Source organism: Chroicocephalus ridibundus, chromosome 2 (genome assembly GCF_963924245.1).
Source record: "Chroicocephalus ridibundus chromosome 2, bChrRid1.1, whole genome shotgun sequence".
Taxonomy (NCBI): domain Eukaryota; kingdom Metazoa; phylum Chordata; class Aves; order Charadriiformes; family Laridae; genus Chroicocephalus; species Chroicocephalus ridibundus.
The window spans coordinates 151,984,045-151,996,875 of NC_086285.1; the positions used below are offsets into that span (position 1 = coordinate 151,984,045).

The 12,831-nt window shown below is 34.0% G+C and overlaps 1 protein-coding gene across 4 annotated transcripts in view; it reads right to left on the reverse strand.

The window, feature by feature from the left end:
* CSMD3 (CUB and Sushi multiple domains 3) overlaps nt 1-12,831 on the reverse strand; it is a 680,626-nt gene that overhangs the window by 565,436 nt on the left and 102,359 nt on the right. The gene's annotated exons all lie outside the window — the stretch shown is intronic.

A 12,831-nucleotide genomic window follows, 5' to 3' on the forward strand; every position in this document is an offset into this window, starting at 1 on the left:
TAAACACCAGCCAATTTACACTATTTAGGGTTAAGTTCAAACATCTATTGCATTATGTATTTTACACAGACTTCTGTTAAAATTTTTAGTGGATGAATTTTCTTCAGCAATATGATGATACAAAGGGGACCATGATTCACTTTAATGAGGGAATTTAAGATTATTTAAGATATGTAGTTTATCCTCAGAGAAGATATTTCTGCTTTCAACTCAAACAGGAAATCCAAAGAGTGCTGTTGTGAAATAATACATCCATAAAGAAAGCTCTCTTGCAAGGAATTGCAGGGTTTCTGGGGCTTTTCTTTGTTTGTTTGTTTGGTTTTATTAAAACCAATATGTTTGAGACACAGATGAAAGAACAATTTTTGTGTGCTCATAGCGCTGCTGAAATGCTCTACTGATACTCAGCTCTACACATTCTTTTCATTTGATATACATATGGTAACACTTTCTCTATTCTAGGAGAATAACCCCGTCAGGGTTCATACCAGACCAACAAAACCCATAGTATTTACCTGTCAAAAATATGTAAAGAACAAGTTGAATAATTTAGCTGTGTATACCCACCAGTGAAATCTAGACATACATTTGGAGCCCTGCTAGCCATGTGTGGAAAATTGTGTGGCAGATTAGCAAGATTGATTTTATTAATGATTAACAATAAATTTTTTCCATGTGTTTGTAGTTGAGCCCTGTTTTTACTTATTACTTTCAATTTAGAATTATAGAAAACTTTAGGTCAGGATCTGTGGAGGTCAGATAGTCCAAACTCCTGCTCAGAGTAGGCTTAACATGAGATTTAGTCCAGATTGCTCAAGATTTACCTTTTCTCTTTCTGTTCTTAGAATAAATTTGCCTTTTCCTTTTTTTTTATACATACATTCATGATCATGTTTTGATTTTCTCCTATATGTGAAATATGAAATTTAGTGTGCACGTGCACAATCAACATCCAAAGCTCTTCACTACTTTGTTAGAAATCCACTGTAAAGCAGCTATGTATTAAATAGGATTTACAAGAGATGTTAGATTTTGCAATATATCTCTATAGGATTCCAGAACACCCAATTCTAAGGTTGGTCTTGTGAACTCTTAAAAAAAAAAATGTAAACTCTGATATTTTTTACCGATGAAAAGATATATATTTTTAATTTTGCTTGATAGAAGTACTGCAAGAACCAATGGTGTTTAATGTTGCTTTAATACATTTTCTGCTGCTTGTACTGAAATTCAGTCTGAGTCTTGTTCTGATATGAACTCATAAATTATGTCCTGCCATTGTCAGTAATTCTAGTCTCACCAGAAGGAAGAACAGAGTCATGAGAAGCCCAGACTTTGAAATGATTTCCTGAAAAATTATTGTAATTTCAATATTAGCATTTATTTTAACGTTTTATTCATTTTTAATATTAAGATAACTTTAGATGAGTTGTATATAGTATACTAGCAATTTAGCATGAGACTTATTTGCTGTGGAGATCATAAAATGTTGTGTATTGTTCTCTGTTGACTATCTACTTGGTGTTCTTCATGGATACTCTAAATTAATGGGTGTTATATTGTTTTCTCTTAAGCAATCTTTGGCAAAAAAAAAACCCAACACAATAGCCTATTTTTTTTTTTTCAGGTGAAAAAAGAGAAGACATTGAAATAGCCACTGTATGCTATTGTTTACAATCATGACAGGTGTGAAAGCCAAATGATAAGATAATATTACTCACAACATAATGACCAGAAAATTGAAAAACATGAACAGAAGTAGCAATGACACTTAAAGAGGTGCCTATACAGATATCTGTATATATGCAGCAAGTCATCAGTGTGTGTATCCAGAACCCTATCCTTTTTGTCATTGGCCTCTTCATGAATAACATAATTAAAACAAGACTAGATTAAAGAATTTAAATTAATATGCAAAGATGGAGAATTATTGACAGAATATTTAGGAATTAGGAAATGCATTTTTTATTTGATTATGAGAATATATTTTTGTTCTAACAATAAAACAAATCAATAAAATGCTTATGGGCATATGCATAATTCTTTGACAAGTCAATATCAATGCAATTTTCCCATTAGCTTATTCATAAACCAATACATACGTCAATTCATCGGTAAATTTCACCACTTGAAAATAAGCTGACCTAACGTAAAAGCTAGCCAATAATTTGAATAAAACTTTAATTTGCAGCACACAGAAGGTTTAGCTGGTAATTATGTAGCTACTCAATGATTTGCGGGAATTATGGGTATAAACACAAATCCAGCAGAAAAGAAATACACATTTATCCCAAATTATTTAATTTTATGAATGGTACATATGCGCAATTTAGATGGGTAGGGGATTTTTAAAATGAACACATGTTACAACATGGCAAGTATTACAGCTCCTTATGCAAAAGAAATCATTATTAGAGCCATTTGATACCACTTAGCTTTCAAGGGTGTGCCTTTTGACACCATCATTGTGCTGCATTTACTAAGAAAGTTTCAACTTGTTTCTTTAGTTTTGTTGCTACACTTAAATTTATATGAAAAAAATGTGAAGGTTTTATTTGTGGTTTAGTGGATGGAAAATTAATTAAAATTTTTAAGAAGTAAAAATACAACAACATGTGAAGGTTACTTGGTTAAATACTACAAATTTTCAAAAGGGAATGTAATGTTATTTGCTCAGAGAACTGAAGTAACCCAATACTTGAGTATTATTCATTGGGTCCTACAGTACCTTGACCTCAGAGCTTAAGTCTCATTTGTATGTAAAACTCTACAAAAAGTCAAAACTGTTAGCTAGAATAGTTTTCTTTGCCATTTAAAATGAAACATAGCAAGTACATAACTGCAGGAGAGAGATGTCAGGTAAGTAGCAAAATGTCTGTGAGATAATGTATGTGCACGGGGCTTACTGTCTCTTGTTCAGACCAGTTGCAACTAAATGGCTAACTTAAAAAAAGCACCCTGGTAAAAACAAAACTTTAGGTGGGGCACTTATGCAAAACAAGCAGTCATCTCCTTAAGCTTATATCATCTGCATATTAAACACATTTAAAATTCAAATCTCCCGTAGTAGCTTTTTTTAATCTACAGCAATTTTCTCTCTTACATTCCATTTGCATATTTCATTCCATTTACATCAATTTTTTTCAAATTTAAAATACCTAATGGAGTGACTCGGGTGTCTCTATTTTAGACATCATAAGGTATTTGAGACATCAGCACAGAGCTGGTAGATATGACATTGGACCAACATGAGATCCATGCTCTTCTGGAGAGCTGGAGACCAGGCAGGATCTCTTAGGGCTTCTAGATGTGCCTATGTATTATTTTAGGCACTTCCATCACCCCTTTATAGTCTACCACTTTGGCAGTCCTTCTCCTCTTTCCCTCTTTTTGTTTTTGGTTTTGGAATTGGCTCATTTAGTGTTGCTTGAAATACATGAAGAGATCCCATAAGCAACTGATACTCAGTCCTATGGCGAAAGACCATGGGAACTAAAAGACAATGTCTACAGAAGTTAGAGACCGAAATACACTTTTTCTGTCTCAACTCTTAAAAAATGAAATTTTGAATTTTAATGTTCTACTGGAATGTTTGATCAAGACGCTGCAGTTCAGCTACAGAGTGCTATCCAGCATACAACAGTAATACAAATTTGCAAATTAATACACTGCATATTAATACATAAGTTTGCTTTGTTCTTGCTGGTGATTTAACAAGATTGTCAGGTACCTTTACACCCACAGTAAATGGACACATTATGTGTCCATCTAGTAGACCTTGAAGTTGTGAATGTGAAGTATGAAATTAGCTGGGTGGATACTCAAAGACTACAGATAATTCTGGGAATGCAGGAAAAAATTGTCAGATATTGTTATTCATTCATCTCTTCTGCAATAGAAAAAGCAAATATTCTTAATGAAAAACTTCTTGTCGATAGATATTCTGAAACTCCTGTAGTAAATATGGTGAAATTAAGAATGATGTATCATGTGGAGACATCATATGTATTTAGGTATTATTTGCATGCAAAGTTATGATGCTTTGTAAAGTAGTTTCAGTAACATGAATCTGGCAATGTTTTTGTAATCACCTCACTGTATAAGAATGAAAGGAGAACAGAAACACTTGGTAACTAGGAGCCAGAGAAAACAGCATATGAGATACGATTAGAGATATGTGTATAAACAGCCCCAAGTAGACCCAGACTGGGGAGAAGAAAATCTCCATCATCACCATGATACTCTTTGGCAAAGAATTCACCCTGCTGGTTGTTTACCATAACTACCCCCTTGTGCCATCCTCATCCTCCTGAGGAAACAAAAGCTGTTGAGGATCCAGAGGGACGTCAGAAGGGTGAGACCACCACCAGAGAAAAGAGGCAGATTCTAGGAAGTTTCTGTACAACTGTAACTGTATTATCAATAAGATTTTTCTTTAATAATTAGTTATTTGGACTATGAGTTTTAGTAATATTGTAAGTGAATTACTGATAACAACTGTTAAATTCACTGTTTCGGTTTTTTTATTTGTTAAGACTTCTTCGCAAAATAAGACAGATTTTTAGTCCTTTGATGTCCCTAAATACTCAGGATGCAAGTGCAGAAAATTTTCTGATGTACAGATGAATTGACTAAAAGGTGTCTGTTTCCAGCTGAAAGACCAGTTTTGAAGGAATCTGTGTCATATATGGGGAATTTCTCCAACTCCATCCTTATACGTTTTTTCAGTAATGGAAAGGGTCAAATGGAGTCTGCAACAAAACATTGTCTTATGTCTGCAGGAATTTATAAATATTCTGTCACCATTCATTAAAATATACTTAATAAACTCTAATAAATCTATATGAAAAGTTGTATAAATAAAATATTTTTTTGTTTTATAAATGACTTAAAATTACATAATTATTTTCTTTCAAACAACTTTTACAGTGTGTGTCACTGTGTCTTTTCTTCAATGAGTTACTATATTTTGGCACATCCTGTAGATTGACAAAGGAAATGTGCATACAACAGTAAAAAGTTGAATCTCTATGTTTTCCTTTTTTTTAAGTGGATTTTAAGAGGCTGTTATTCCAAGAGTAATTATAATCTCTCTCACTGTCTTTTCTTAATCATCTATATCATTCAAAAATGACAAGTCATCTTAGATTTAAGGTTTCCAAAATTTTCAGGGTTCTGTCTGGGAATTTCTGAAGTGTTATCTGTCATTTGTTTCCTGCTTTTACTGTTTATCCTTAGGATAAACCTTTAATCATATATCAAGTGAACTTTTAGCTGCATACTGGACTTTGAACTCATAAGCCCTTAAGGAAAGACAAGCTCCCAACTGCAGGATCAAATTAGAGCAATCTTTTCATAATTGCAAAGTTAAAATGATGGAAAGCAGTCTTGATTAGTCATACAAAAGTGCTCCTAGATAAATTGTTTACTGGAGATTTTAGCATGATGAATAAGATGACAGCATTTCCTCATTGCCTCTATATCTTAAATAATTGCTGTTTGACAAAGCATTGATTACCTTTTTAAATATGTATTTTTTTAAAAAAATTATTTTAAAGGCTTTTTTTTTTTCCAGGTTCACAAAATTCTATCTTTTCTACAGTCTGTTACTTATTTCTAAAGAAAATACAGTTAATCTGGAATATTTCAGTTTGGGTTGGATAGCACACAAGGAGATTCACCAAAAGAACTTTTACTGAATAGTACTGTTTCACTTGATCTCACTAAAGCTTTGATTAGCTCATAGGAATTTTACAACAGGAAGAGTTCTAGGCTCATCTGAAAGGTGTGAGAAATGTTTGTCCCTAATTTTTATAAAATAATGCAGAAATGTAAAACATGTATATTTGTCAATTTTTTATAACTTTTCAAATTTGAGTGTCCATCATTGTCACTTTTAGTTTGATCTCCAAAGAAACGTATATTCTTAATGTCAAATGGACAAGATGGATCCTGAAAAACAGTAAGCATAATAAGCAAAATGCCCAGTAAAAAGGTAGGTAAAATGAACTTTTTTTATGCCTTCGCTGAGAATCTTCCACACAAATATAGCCAAAATTTCTGAAGACAGTGGAAATGTTATTCCATATTTAGCTGTTTTCAGGAAATTGAAATATCTGATGTATTCAAAGCACAGATAAAATATTTCTAATTATAACTTTTGCTTCTATAATATTAATGTAAATTTTATTTTTCTTCCACTATGAAATTTTGGTCTCAGTGATACATATGCAATTTGATAATCTTCAGAGAATATTATTCTTAAAATCCAGAGTATATAGACAAATTAAGCTGCAGAACCCATTAAACTGATTTCTCCCATTAAACGAAATACAATCCTCCTACCAATTCTGTTAGTTGTTGCTATGTCCAGTAACTTATTATAGATTATTTATGCAGACACTACCATTTAGTACTTACCAAATAAATATAACTTAAAACTTAGTAAGATACTGCTGGGGCTTGACCTTGTTGGACTACATGCTGCTGAATTCATTATTGGCTGATGGACTCCTGTCTGTGTTTGTGTATTCGTATACACTTCTATTAATTTTCTAAGTAGCAGATGATTAGATTCAACATCTGACTAGCCTGATGTTACACCAATTCAATTTCAAATTTTGTGAAATCAGGTCCTTTGCCTGCCAAATTCTTGTTTAACATTTTCCCACTAGCTCTGAGTATTAAAAATAAAAAATAATAAGAAAAAAGTCATAGATGCCCTCAGAAGAAGGGATTGCTTATTTGCATTTTCTAAGATAAAAGTATGCTCTTCTAACCCAAACTGCTACTGCACTTGCTGTGATCAGCAACTGGTTGACTGAAATAAAAGGTTTCTTCAGTATTTTTTCCAGGCACAGTTTTATTTTTGTCTTCTAATACTCATCAAATATTTGTTTCTGAGGATCCTATCCCCTTACTTGTATGTGCCATGGTATTTTCTTATTTTGTGTACTGAGATATTGAAGAGAATATATGATTACTTAATAAAGTATGAATTTTAAATGTTCAGTGTATTCAATTTGGCATCCCAGATTCTGGCTGCCGTATTAAAATTATGTATTCCCCTCTTGGCATCTTTCTGGTTGCTGTCTTTCATGACAATGCAAAATCTAGCATCTGTTTCCCTTTCAGTCTGTTTGTTTTGTGGTCTTTTTTTCTTGTGTCTCTTCCATAATAATTCACTAGACATGTAAGCATCTCTGATCTCTGCACAGCGAACTAAGAATCTGCCAGTAGAAAGTTCCAAAAGCACTGAAAACTAGTTAAGTAGCAATAGCAGTCAGTTATAAAAGGTAGTCAACAGAGAAGCTAGAAAGGCAAGGTAATATGCCTTAAAAAATTAAACTATGCATTTCACTACCAAGATCTTTGATAACACCTATGACATTAAATACATCATTTAAACATCAGTGGTGCTTTTATGTTTATGAAGGAGTTAAAAAAATTAAATTAATTTAAAAAATAAAGTTACCTACAACTGTTGCCTACGTATATTTTTGCTTTTGAATAAGACCCCGCACCTTTAAAGTCACCCAGAACATATTAACCCTATGCTTCTACTTGTCCCCTGAAATTGAATAGTCCCTATTCCACACACAAAGTCATTCAGGTCATTCAGTCTGAAGTATATCTCATGCTTTCGATTTCTATATCAAATTCCACAGCCTAATGCTTGAGATTCAGCTCTAATTGTTTTAACATCTTTTACTCTCTCAGTGTCCACTATAAACTAGGATGAATGCCACAAGCGAAAGAAGATATTTTTTCACTCTTGTTTTGACTTTCCCATGCCATTTACCAGAATTACATCAATCTTCCCAAATAAATAAATAGAAAACTTGTCCTATTGAAAATATGAAAAAGGCACAGGAAACTTACTGTAAAAAGATTGCCTGGATATCTCAAAATATTCATTTCACAACAAAAGATAACAGGATAAATCAGGTTGGAGAGAACCTCAGGAGGTGCCTATTCCAGCCTCTTGCTCAAAGCAGGGTCAGGTCTGAGGTCAGAACAGGTTGCTCCAGGCTTTATACAGTTAAGTCTTGAATATCTACAAGGATGGAGACAGCCCAGCCTCTCTGGGCAGTCAGATCCCATCCTTAATTGTCCATGAGACATACTATGTGAGATTCAAATTATTCTATGTGATAATAGCCTCTTTCACCTGATTGAGTTAACATACCTAAGTGATCATAAACACCACAGGAGAGAGGACCTTGCAATTCCAAGATACTTATTCTCACAACACGCACCAAAGTCAGAAAGTGCTCTTTTCCGGTTAAAGGAACAGGTCCAAAGAACAAGAGACCAGGATTCAGACTTGATTTAAAAGCCCTAATCTCTGTAGACAGATATTTCTTTCTCACAGTCCTTAATTTAAATAAAACCGTAAAAGCATGGAACGGGTTGGAGGGACCTTTCAAGGTCATCTAGTCCAACCCCCCTGCAATAAGCAGGGACATCTTCAACTACATCAGGTTGCTCATAGCCCTGTCCAGCCTGACCTTGAATGTTTCCAGGGATGGGCCATCTACCACTTCTCTGGGCAACCTGTTCCAGTGTTTCACCACCCTCATTGTAAAAAATGTACTCCTTATATCTAGTCTGAATCTATCCTCATTTAGTTTAAAACCATTATCCCTTGTCCTGTCACAACAGGTCCTGATAAAAAGTCTGTCCCCATCTTTCCTGTAGGCCCCCTTTAAGTATTGAAAGGCTGCAATAAGGTCTCCCCAGAGCCTCTAGTTAAGGCTGGGGGGGAACAAAACAAAGCTCAAAGGACAATACTGAGTAAATGTAGAGGTTGCTAAGGTTGAGAAACACAATGTCTAACATGTCAACCTACAAAACTGATGGTGAAAGATAAATTTTGCTGTAGAACTCCTAGAACAAATGAATGAATTGTATACTTTACCATCACTTCAGTAAAATGAACTGATTCCCACATAAAACAGCTATAAGCTTTTGTTAGTACATATTGCCATTTATTTCTCGTACAGATCTTATAAGAGTACTTCTACATTCACACAAAGATGCCCTACTTTCCTTAGTTTCCAATATATCTGTAGGGTGGGTTTTCTGAGTTATTTTTAGTTCTTGTTTAGATAGGAGAATGATAAAAATTAAGTTTTACACTAAAAAAAGAGATAATATTTTAAAATGAGAACACTAACATTTCTGAGAGTAAAAGAACTACAATTTACCTTGTACATACGAATTTAAATTTCTGAAGATTTCTGAGTCCCATATCTAATCTGATGGATCATATCAACAATATTTCCATGATTATATATTTCTGACTGCTCTTTTAACTGTCAGTGCAAAACTAGTTTCTCTTTAACTCTTCAATGCCATGACCTTTTCTCGAATCCAAATTCTATGCACCCACTTATGCATCCAGGCCTTTCTGACCTTTCAGCAGAACAGACCATGTCCAAAGAGCAAGTTCCAAAAATGCCAAAGGCTAAAACATCAAGGAACAATAGAAGCTAATCCAAGAGAGGATCAAATATGCTCCAAAAGAATTCTGATGAAATGGATTACACAATCACTTGTGATGTCAATCAAGTCACTACTCACACTTATTAATGAATTTTGGAGCGAGAAATAACAACTTACACTTTGCATTTCTGTCTTTTTGCAGACATGTTCTATTTTTCCAGCATTATATTAGAAAGTAAAATAGTCCAGAATAATTAAAATTGTAATAGGCTCCTTTTTAATCCTTCCTACTTCAAAAATTTTTACATTGACCTAGTATGTATTTTCCTATAATCCTCAAATAATCAAGCATCATGCTCTTTTTGCTAGTGTTCTGATATATTTTATTAGAAAAATAACTACTTTAATTTAAAGAAAGGCTATTAATTCTTTCACAATAACAGAAAAAAATCTATGAAATTTAAAAATGGCAAATTAAAACTGATAAGTTGAAGTTCAATTACCTTGTTGTACTAGTTCTTGTATTAACCCAAGAATTTGCAAGGATTCAGAAAGGGATTGGACATGTAACTAATGAGTAAATTTGGAGTTTAGCAGTATCTCACTGAAAGTATTCCTATAGTTTTAGGAGGGATATCAAAATCTCACGATTCAAGAACTCTGTCAATGTCTTGGCAGTGAATTAAACTGAGGCTCTGTAACATGCGTGTTTCATGTGTGCATTAGATGCAGGTGTCAAGCTTTTGGTAGTGGAGGAGGCTCTGTGAGGAGGAGCTGCCCCATGCTGGACACAGCTGGTTCCAGCGAGCTCGACAACAGACCCACTGCAGGACACAGCTGAGCCCAAACAGAGTTGGTGTCACCTCTGTAAAAATGTATTTAAGAACGGGCAAAATGTTGCACAAGCAGTGAGGAAAAAAAGCATGTTTGATCTTCCAATGTTCCTTTCAAGGAAGCAGTGACTTACCCATTAAACTAAGAAGAAAATAAGGAATGTAAAGGCTTCTTTAAAAGAATTCCAATTCAAATATGAATAGGAGTAACTCCTACTCTTTTTATTTGTCTATTCAATCAGTTTAAAATAAGTAAGTAGAATTTGCCTTAATAGCCTATAAAACAAAGCAAACAAGATTGAGCAGATGTGGCTGACTGGGTTGAAGTTTTACTCTCACTGAAAATGTTAATAAAAATACCTTATACTTTATTCAACAATTCATTAACAAATCGACATATGATTTATGAACTAATTTATTTTTGTCAAATGACAATTTTTCCCTGTCAAAATGCAAAACTGCTCATGCGATCTATTATTTTAAAATAACGATCATAGGTCAAGGCTGAACATTTTTAATTGAACAGCTGCTTTGAACTAAACAATAAATTACTCATCAGGTCCTGGCATGATCATTATATTCTTTACAAAGCATGTTTCTAAAAACTGCCACCATCCATTATCAGTGTGAAACTTCTATTATACAACTCTCCACTTTCTTTTAGCATCAGAAATTAAACAGACTTTATAAATAATTATCTTTTCTAGACCAGTCAATTTATTTTAATACATAAAAAAAAAGTAAGAAGAACCAGATATCTCACCACCATACAAATAGTCTTTAAAAAACTCTGGTGTGAGGATTTGCCTGCTTCTTGGATAGAAAAACTGAAGAACAAAACATATCAAAACAATTACTTTTAGAGCACTCAAAAACATTCTAGGTTCTTAAAGTAACTAGAATTAAAAAATGATGAAGCAAGCAGTACATATTTTTAGCCTCTAGCAGCTAGAACATTAGGACAACAAATTTATTCTCCTCATCTTCTTAAAGCTAGGTAGAGATGTACGGTACATTTTAGTGGATCTTGGATCTTTCTAACTGCCAAAGGAGGAGAGTCTGCTCCTTCAAATTTTCCCACAGTTCTGACACTGACTTCACACTGCTTCCAGTGATTTGCACACTCCTCTGTGAACCAGCTCATTTACCCACCATGATGAAGAATTAATCCATTAAAAATAAACCCAGTTAGCAAAGGGAAGCATATCCACAAAGGGATATGCCTGATGAGTGCCAGAGCCGATGAAAGTGAAGTGAAGGATCACACAGCCAAAGTCAGAGGAATATGGGAGCCAGATTTGCTTCTATAAGCGACAACAAGCTTTTAGATGAGCTCAACTATCTTTTGTAACTTTGTCTTAATGTGTGAAAATAGCACAATATGGAAAGGAGAGATGCCATATTTTGCTTATCACCATTGTAGGTGCCAGGAACTTCCAGAACAGCTTCAACTTATACTAAATATTCTGTGGAGTTTTGGAATTCGTCCATGAGCAAAAAGCTTGTGATATTATCACCACACATGTTATTTCTGTTCTGGTACAGAGATAAAGTTGTAGTAGCAGGGCATGTGAAGGAGGAAAAGCTATCTGCATATATTTCAGAATCTATGCTTTTAATACGAAAAACTCACTGTCTTAGAATATAAAGTCATCACTGAGTAAGAGCAACAAATAGAACAAATCCTATCAGTTCATCAGCTAAATTAGCTGGAAGAGAGACTGCAATAGCTCAAAAAAAATTAAATTCCATGGAGTTTATTTCATTGCTATTCTTCCAGAAAACTTGCACTCTGAGTGAAAAGCAACCTACTTTTCTCACAGGCCCCTGTTCACTTTGAAAGAGAAAATATAGGCAAAATGCGCAGCAGAGAGCAACACAGGGAGGTCCAGAGGATGCTAGAGGAAGGTGTCCCTCCTCCAATATCAAGTATTGCTATCTTTCTACAGAATGGTCTACAGCATGTGGTGCTTCAAGGCAGAGCCTGAATCTACTGCAGTGGAGAACAAAGTATGTAAAAAGATTTTATTTTTGACCACTGTAGTGAGAAATTAAGCTTTCAGTTCCCCATATCGATTCTGAAATGCCCTTGGGAAGTGGATAGAAAAGCAGCAAACCTTTACAGTTGCATGGGAGGGGAAGGGATTCAGAACACAAGAACAAAATGGAAACACATAGGGCAACAGACACAACCAAATAAAACAAAAGTGGAGGAGAAGGAAGTCAGGATATAACAGAAAAGATTTTTCATTTACAGATCTAAAATTCTGAGATAGACAGATCTGGGAAAAAAGTTGTGACACTCTAGACACTATTTATTCCATCATGTCATAAATGAGACACTATAATGATCTTTACAAAACCAGAAAAGCAAAGGGTTGTAAATTAATATATCTATTATATAAATACAATGTATACATTACATAAGCATGACATATATAAACATGTCATTTTCCCTCTCATAGCAGGTAAGTATTTAATTCCATATTGAACATTATATCTAAAATGACATGGCAAATTTTGCACATTTGTGCTTGACAGAAATTTCTAG